General features: G+C 43.6%; 1 pseudogene; it reads left to right on the forward strand.

Moving 5' to 3' along the window:
- Nucleotides 1-8,913, forward strand: part of LOC127673704 (histocompatibility antigen 60c-like) — a 63,135-nt pseudogene extending 54,222 nt beyond the window's left edge.
- Nucleotides 8,914-9,758: the final 845 nt, after the last annotated feature.

Genomic DNA, 9,758 nt, shown 5'->3' on the forward strand with positions numbered 1-9,758 from the left:
TCAGCCTGTAAAGAATGTCCCACCACACCCAGCTTGATTCTCCAAATCAGGATCCCAGCTCTCTCATGAGTGACAGCATGCAGCCTCCTTCCTGATCATGAATCCTGAGTTTAGTAATTAATTATTAAAATATAGCAACATCTGATTGGCTGATCATCTGTTGCCCTCTGTGTTCCCTTAGCCATGACCAAACAAACACCCTGGTGTCTGGTCCCACACTGCAGTTACCTCACTAGTCATGTGGACCACTGTCTTCCATGTTTTTCACTCCTGCCTGATTTCATTTCTGTTCCGATGACAAAACACCAGGACCAAAAGCAGCTTGGAGGAGAAAGGCATGCCTGGCATATAATTCCAGGTTAAAGTCCATTATTAAAGAAAGTCAAATAGGAATTAAATCCTGTCATGTATAGTCAAGACCAGAGGGAGACAATGCACCCACACAGCCGTCTTGCCTGAGCTGGTCAATCTCCCTTAGGTAGTCTAGCGCTTCCCATCTGGGGATGTCTATGTATAAATGCTAACTTTTTCAAAACCTAAGAGGATAGCAATGCCCAGGTACTCACTCATATAAATCCTGAAGATTTTCTTAGACCAGCACATATAGTCACTTTTCAATTTAATAACACATAACATGTCATCCTAGAGTTGTGTCCTAAGAGCCCATATGTGCTGTGTCTATGAGGACAAAGTCTTTCCTTTTAACTACTCTATACAAGTAAGAATGTTGTAATGATCATATTTATAAAAATATCGGTGTGCTTTTCCATACAGTTCTTTAAGCATAGTTCCTGGATACAGATGGGCTTTGAAAACTGATATGATTTACATTATCATTTTACCCAATTACAGCATTAGCTAAATACTATTCGTAAAGACTTAGCTTTGACAAAAGATGATAAAAATAGATGAAAAGAAACTGATCCTTTTCTGAAGGACAATTGGTAATATTTATCAAGAGGCTAAATTAACAAAACCTATACATACTGGAGCTTGGGAAAGAGAGAGGGGGAGAGAGAGACAGACAGACAGAGAGAGAGAGAGAGAGAGAGAGAGAGAGAGAGAGAGAGAGAGAGCACTAAGCAGTTAAGAATAGTTGTCTATTTTCCAGAGGATCCAAGTTCAGTTCCCAGCACCCAGGGTGGGCAGCTTATGTCTGCCTATAACTTCAGGGACATAAGAATCTAACACTCTTCAACTCTTCAAGCAGAAACCAACACACACACATACACAACACACACACACACGCACACACACAAACACACACTTGAAAACAAAAGTAAAACCTTGAAAAATACATACAAACTCATAATTAATTTACAAATCTTGAATACAGCATCCAAGAAAGTGGGTACAGAAAGATTTGGAAATCCCTTCAGTCAGCTTCCTGTCTCTAAAGAAGTACCTGCAATGGATATCTTACAGAGAAATAGAGTTTATTGCATTTGTGATATTGGAGGCCTCACCTACCACCAGTTTACTCCATTGCTAAGGACTGGTGATGAGAGTCATGGTGAGGAAGTGCCAGGGAAGGAAAGCACTCACCTGTTGGCCAGAATAAGAGAGACACAAGGAAGGCCCATCGAGGCAGCCCTTCCTCCAGTAGCAGCTGGTAAGGAAACAGTAGATTGATCACAACATGAAACCAGCACAATTGTTATTTCTTAGGGATTTAAGCCTTCCACTTTTGCACATTGGTTTGCTGTAATGGCAATTTACATTTCTATTAGACATATTCTTTATTTAAATTTCAAATGATTTCCCCTTTCCTTTTCTCCCTCCCCTGCCCCGAAAATCTCATAACCCATCTTCCCTCCCCCTCTTCCCCAATGAACCTCTCCTGCTTCCCTGTCCTGGTATTCCCCTTCACTGCTGCATCAAGCCTTTCCAGGACCAGGGGCCTCTTTTCCCTTTGATGTCCAACAAGGCCATCCTCTGCTGCCTCTGTGTCTGGAGCCATGGGTAACACCATGTGTACTATCAGGTTGATGTTTTTGTCCCTGGGAGCTCTGGGAGTACTGGGTGGCTCATATTGCTGTTCCTCCTATGGCGCTGCAAACCCCTTCAGCTCCCTGGGTCCTTTCTCTAGCTCCCCCATTGGGAGCTCGCCCTGTGCTCAGTTCAATGGCTGACTGAGAGTGTCTCCCTCTGTATTTGTCATGCACTAGCAGAGCCTCCCAGGTGACAGCTATATCCAGATCTGGTCAGAAAGTATTTGTGGGCATTCACAATAGTGTCTGGGTTTTGTAATTGTCTATGGGATGGATCACTAGGTGGGGCAGCCTCTGGATGGTCTTTCCCTCAGGCTCTGCTCCACACTTTGTCTCTGTATCTCCTTCTGTGAGTGTCTGCAACAATTGACACACTTTCCTGCCATCTGCCTTTTGAACTGCACAGTTTTCTAAAGCAGCTAATTTGGCTCCATGTCTGTAGGTTCCCCGATTGCTACATAACTTAAGAAAATGAATAACATGTCTCTCTCTGTCTCTGTCTTTCCCCTCCCTGTCTCTGTCTCTCTCCCCCATTCTCCCTCTCTCCCTCCCTCCATCTACCTACTCTCTCTCTCTCTCTCTCACTCTCTCTCTCTCTCTCTCTCTCTCTCTCACACACACACACACACACACACACACATACACACACACACACACACACACACACACACACACATACACACACACACCCTCTACCCCCCCTCACCCGTTTGATCTATCTTTGTCAAGCATCCCTGGCATGATCCAAAGCAAATTGTCTTAATAAGAACTCTTGAATTTGTTCCCCTTTACTTGCTTTTCAATAGCATCAATGTGTCTCCCTATGGAGTCAGCATAAGGTTCAGAGGGATGGTTCTGAGGCAATTAGTCATTTATGATATGTGATTAATAATCGTTTATCTTTCTTATTTCCAAGTAACCACAATTGAATAGGAGCCTTCCCATTTTTCACTGTGCCTTTTCAATAATCTTTCAGACTCTGTCCCATACTTCTTAATCTAAAATTCCTTCTTCTGGAACTCAGGGCTTAAAACCCAAACTACTTTCAAGCAGTCTAATAGCTGTGACTTTAATACTTGTGCTCCTCCATTCTTTAAGAAATGATGCAAAATCTTCCCTGATTTCTGCCCCATTATTCTCATTTCCCTCTCTCTTAGCAGACTTCAGGTCCCTATTGGCGCCCCAACTTGTTACTGCTAGAGATGCCCATGCCCCAGAGCATCTTCAAGAGCACTGAGAAAGCTGCCTCTTTCCCAGGCAGTGCTGGCTTCTGTGCTGCCTGTGATTCTGTGTCAGCTGGAAATGACAGGAGAGCTCCTGGGTTAAGGCCTCTTATCTCGCCACTGCTGTCCAATGCATTTCTAGGCTTCCTTGGAACCTAGAGGACACTCCTTGAAGACTGAGGTACTTTTGAGGGAAAGGTGGCAGCTTACTTGTTAATTGACATTAGTCATTTCCTCAAGATGAGATAAGATTTACAACCACCTGGGGAACAGGAGATGTTCTGACAGACAAGATTCCTTGTCCCTTCCTGCTTTCAACACACAGTGACTTGTTCTGTCTTTGCACCAGTGTCTCCATTCTGGGTATGATGTCTGAGTGTGGCCTGTCCTCTTAACAACCTGTTGTGAACAACACCTCATGTTGTCTCCTTGAGAACTGATGGGCCTTCTGGTAACACAGGACCAGAAGTCACTATATCCCAGGGTGCAGTAACATGTGAGGAGCCATTTTGGAATGGAATGAATTTTCTCCACTGCAGGAGAGCCAGGCTGGCTTCTACCCAACAAGGTGATTTTCCAATGAGGAACTGCCATGAATTTGAACCAGGACCATTTCCTAGGCTTGACTACTCTGCATGACAAATGGTCCCTGGTTATAGAACACTAGAGGGAGGTCCAGTCTGCTCTTCCTGGATGCATTATCTCTTGCTGCTCTCAAGCTACAAGGAGAGATGAGCATGTATCACTGAAACTGTCTGACCTGCAAACACTCGCATTTGTAGTTTGTTGTAGTAGTTATTTTTCTATTGCTATGATGAAACACGAGAACCAATGTACCATAGAGAAGAAAAGTGTTTGTGGGTCAATAGCTTAAAGAGGGACAAGAGACCATCACCATCACAGCAGGAAGCACGGCCTCAGGCAGGCATGATGACTGGGAAAGAGAGATGATAGTCTGTATCATAAGCCTCAAGCAAGATGCAGAGATGGAGAAATGAGAATTGCAGAGGTTTTTAGCTTTCACAGCCATACCTCCCAGTGATACACTTCCTCAAGGTCACACCTCCTAAACCTATGCAAACAGCTGCCAGGAACTGGGGACCTGAGCCTGTGGAGGACACTGACCTTTAAACCACTGCATCAGACATTCACAGGAGCTTCTGGAGATTCATTCCCCAGTGACAGGGCAGCAATGAAGCAAGACAGAGGGAATAACTGTCCTTGCTGCCAAGATGAGTTGTCTCTCTCCTTGGAACCTGATCTGATCCATAGGAAAGCAGTCTGGGTCCGTTTTTGAGGTGGTTCAGTTTAAATTATTTTAGGGATATTGGGCATGTGTGTGTGTGTGTGTGTGTGTGTGTCTGTGTCTATGTGTCTGTGTGTGTGTGTGTGTGTGTGTGTGTGTCTGTGTGTGTGCGTGTATGTGTGTCTGTGTGTGTCTCTCTGTGTGTATAATTGTATAAGCATGGTGACAAACAGGCAGCTATGGTAGTTGAGAATTCTATAAAGGCAGAAAAAGAGAGAGAGACCCTCGGTTTGGAACGGATTCTGGAAGTTCAAAGGTCACACCTAGTGACACATATCCTCCAATAAGGCTACACCTGTTTCAAAATGCCCACACTCCGAATTTCATAGCACATCTACTTTGACATGCATGTGTGTCTATGATCCTTTTTACAAACATTTTTTTTTACTACCAATTTTACAAGTACTGAATTCTGTAGTCCATGTAGTGTGGATCAACTGTATCTCCAATAAGCTCTGGCTGTTTGCTGATTATTAAAAGTCCTGTGTGGCTACAGCTTGAGGAGAAAGCGGGTTTATGCCTAGATCTCATGTATAACATTCAAGTTTGATGCTATGTGGGTGTTTTTTTTTTGTTTTTTGTTTTTTGTTTTTGTTTTTTTTTTTTTTAGAACTAGGAGCACCAAGGCAGAAGTATGACTGAAGCTATTGATAAACTTTGTCTTCTCAATATTTCTGCAGTACACTGTAAAAGGTTATAGAAGTGCTTTCCTTACAAAAATCTGGAGGTGTGTGGGCAAACCTTACCTCAAAGATGATGATGATGATGATGATGATGATGATGATGATGATGACTATTGCTATTTATTGGCACATATATGGAAGTCAGAAATGCTTTCTTTAAGTCACCTGCATTATTCACTCTTCCTCATTTGGCAAAATGGTTTCCATAAGCTATCTTTTAAGTGGATTTTCCTTAGAGAATAACAAATGCATATTTCATCCTGATCCTCCAAAGTGCTGAGTTGGTGACCTTTACTTCACAACCACCAAGTCAGTTCTCAGGCTCCAGAGAGCTCATTTTCATGGCCACCAAATCTTTCAGAGGGATGTACTTAGTAAGAAGGAATCCTAGTCACTCAAGAACAAATTTAAACCTTGGGAATGTTGGGATAGGGAAAGAAGAGTGAGGGAAACCACAGAGGTAAGAGGAAAACAGGTGGAAGGAGCAGAGGGAGGAAGGGAAGAGGAAGCTGGTGGAAGGGACCAGGAGAGCAGTCACCAAACCTGCACCAGTTACCTCAGCTGAAGGCTGGGGAAGGAAAGGAAAGAGTTCGGGTTTTTAACACCCCTTTTAAGTTTAATCACATTGCATACTTCTAGAAGATTCCTTTAATAAAGTGTTATTAATTTTAGATTCCAGTGCTCACACTAATACAGGACAGTAAATGTGCACATTCCTCACTAGGTGATGTCTGCTTACCTGTGCAGTCTGTGGACCAGGATAGCTGAAGGGCACTGTGTCCTCTTCCACTGTTAGTGGAAGTCTGGGAAACCATAGGCCATTAAGTGTGCTGGCAAACAGGGACCTGAAGAAGGGGAGAGAGACTGGGACTTCAAGCAGGTCACAGACAGGCAGAGGTCTCTCCTTGAGAATGGAGTAGGTGTGTGGTTTACCATGGCAGAACCTGAGATCTGATGCCAAAAAGTGTTGTGTGAAGGGGCCCAGTGGGAACAGGGATGAGTGCCAAGCTCACAGCTGGCAGCTCCCTTTCTGTGCCAGGCTGCAGCATTACTCCAGGGTCTTTCCTGAACACCAGGTCCATGTTGAATTCTCCAGGTGTCCTATGATACCTTCATTTCTCCTGTGTGTTCAGCTAGATTTTCATCTCTGCAGCAGTGGCTCCAGTAAACTCTGTAAGACAAAGTTCTGCAGACTGAGGTGAGAAATGTCTCCTGGAGCACTCCTGAACAGCCTTATTTAGAAGTGGAAAATTTCACTTGGCAATTTGCTAAGAAAATCAAAGCCAATTACTCTAAACTTCCTCTTTTTCTCTCTTCACAAGGATTCCTAAGGGCCCAGCTGAATAATCTGTTCTTTGAAGTTGACTGCAAGCTCCTTTTTAAGAATTGCAATGCTTTCCCTCATAGTCATTTACATAATTACAACCTTCCAACCACATGCAGGTTTATATGGCTATGTGTATGTAGAGGAGGGTGGCTTTGACACTCTGGTATGGAAAGCATTGATTAAGCCAAGAAGTTTTTACAAGGTAGAAGCTAAATGTTAGATAAGAATTTCTCACAAAATTTGTTAAGACCCAGGAGATATAAGAAACTTCAAACTCTTTGAAGGTTAACTGTTAACAATAAGTGACTTTGTATCCTAATTAGGAAGTTTGATGGCATCTGTAAGTTGATCCTCTGTATCTGTTACATGAGAAACATTGTACCTGATAGATTTACATTTCCTTGTGCCAAATGGTTATGATAATTGTGCCTGTCTCACTGGCTAGATCTTTTGAAATGATAATACTGACACTGTGTATATAAAAATCCTTGCTTTAGAGCTCCTAAATACATTCAGATTCAAACCACCTATGTGTGGTTGTTTGTGTGTGTCATTCCACAGAACCTGTTCCTCTCCTGAGATCCAAAGTTTCCCCAAGTTTCCCCCTTGGATCCTTATCTTCCCAGCTGGGACTCTCTGTGACACATCCCCGGGAACATGGATGATATCTGACATATTTTATACTTCAGTATTAGATAATAGTCACTACAAGTACTTGTAAGATAAATCTCCTTGGTTATATATGTGCACCTGAGGAGTTCTATCAACCTAAGACAGTTACAGATGGCACAGAACTAAGGATCCAGAAGGTGGTGGACCTGTTGATTAGAGGCTTCTCTTCCTAAAACTTTTCCTGTCAGAGTGATTATGAGAGCTAGAAATCCATGACTTCTCTGGACCCCTGCTCCTACTTTGGACCTCACTTCTGTGTTTCTCTTACAGATAAAGACTCTCTAAATTGCAATCTCAGTGTCAACTATCGTGAGCTACGTGGACAGTGCTCAGTGAATCGAAATCCTCTCCTTCGTTTTGGTGATGGAAAACAGGAGGGAAATGTCACTCACTGAGCTGTGTCCTTATTTGTTCCAAAGCCTGAAAGACACTTTAGGAGTGATGTGGAGCCTGCAATCAGGTAAGTATGAAATAGAATGCAAAGGTAGACATGATAAATGAGAAAGAGGAAGAGGAGAGCATGTGACAGAATAGGGCTGCTGAATTGTCCTACTAGAAGAGATGAACACTTTTTTCTACCTGGAACTACATGGCACACATTGTGTAAGCAATGGCAAGCCAGGAAGGAAAGATTACAGGTCCTAAGTGTACAGAGAAAGACAGGACCTTTGGGGGAGGTGATGGTTTTATAAAGGTTAGAAGATGATGTCATTTGCAGGTAATGATGCCTTACAAGTCACCACAAATTGTCAATATACTCAAGAAAAATTGATTGATGGATATGTGGAGATCATAAAATTTAATGAGAAGTATAGATTTTATCCACTTAATAAAACCTGGAAAGAAGGTCATTCTGAAGCCAGCGGTGCCATGGAGCAATGGAAGAATGACAAGGAACTAGAACAAGGTCTCAATAAAGTCCTCATGGGAGATTTCAGTGACTGCCTCAACAAATTGTTGCCACACTCCAGAGAAATACCAAGTAAGTAGTTAGGTAGATTAGCACAAGAAAATAGTCACAGGGTGGGAAAGTTATGGCAGTTCTCTTACAAAGTCTGATGACTTCCCTGTCTGGATGGGAGCCAGGTGTGCCTAATGGAAAACTTTATAGACTGAGTGAGGGATTCATTGGTGGTCTTCCAGGGATGACCACAAGGATTTCTCTTTCCCATATCATCACACAGTGCTTCACATTTCCTCATAACCATTGGCCCAGGCACTACATGGCCTGCTAATGAGCCCCAAGTCTGTGTGCATCACTGTAAACTTTCAGCCTTCTCATCCTCAGGTAGAGCTGCCCTCCCACCAGCTCCAACATCACTTTTGAAGGCCACATTATCTTTCTCTAGCACAATTAAAGAACTCCAGAGAGTTCTATCCACAGTAAATATGCCACCTTGTTTGATGGTTCTGTACACCTTTGCTTTCTTTGGTAGTGAAACAAGCTCTGTAAGATCATTTCATATGCTATGTGTTACACAGCAAAGGGGGTAGAGCTCTGTGCTGCTGAATTACTGAGGACCCAGAAATTGAGGTGAGGTTTGCTCAGATTTGAAGTCTGGTTAAAGCCTCAACATCTGTTTTCATTTTAGCCTTACCAACCACTCCTGCACATATGGACCAACCTTCTTCCACAGCATTCAGTTCCAAACCCTCTGTCCAGCTGATAATGTTCAGCTGCCTCGTCCTCCTCCTCACAAATGTTTTCTGAGGAGAATCTTTGACAGTGACAAGTACTGGGCACAATGTTGGAAGTGGAGTAAGGGACAGAGGGGTGGGGACTGGGGAAGCAGGAGTGAGTGAGTTCAGGAGTCCTGCTCTGATCCCTTAGCTGCAGATTCATGCTGAGAAAGGAGGCAGGGGATCCAGAGTTCATGTCACCTCACAGCAATAGCTTGGGCTTGCTCAGCCTGGACAGGAGAAGAATTTGTCACAGAGCAGGGGTAATTCCAAGGGCATACAGCAGGTGCCTGGTCATAGCCAGTTCCTAATTAGGAGTGTCCCATGCTGCAGATACAGCACCAGCACAAACATAGAAGAACATTCTAGTTCCTTTGGTGTGTAGAGGGAAGAGAATTCCATCCTAATGAACAAGAAAATGAAGATAGAAATTGTGAGATAGCCCAGTAGCAAGACCACTTGCTGACCCATATTTTATTCCAAACACCCAAATATCAGCTCACAACCACTCCCGGTCCAGGAGGTCCAGCTCCTTCTTCTCTGGAGACAGAAGGCATTCGTACATCCCCCTTGCAGACATGCAGGCTAACCCTCATAAATATAACACAGAATCAAACAAAGCAACAGCAGCTTATGAAGCAGTGTTCCCAGTTGAGACAGGTGGCACTGAGTTCTCCCTGGAGTCCACTGCTGCCATCTGGACTACCCTGATGGATAAGGTGGGGCAGGAACAATCACACCCACATCTGTTTGCCCCTCTCAGATACTCATAGTTTTAGAATGAATGGGGAAAGATGGTGGAACCTTATTCAAGGCTTAGACAACCAGGACCCAGGACCCTCTCTGGACAGGGATCCTCCACACTTCTCCAGCCCC

Source organism: Apodemus sylvaticus, chromosome 23, assembly GCF_947179515.1.
Source record: "Apodemus sylvaticus chromosome 23, mApoSyl1.1, whole genome shotgun sequence".
NCBI classification, from domain to species: domain Eukaryota; kingdom Metazoa; phylum Chordata; class Mammalia; order Rodentia; family Muridae; genus Apodemus; species Apodemus sylvaticus.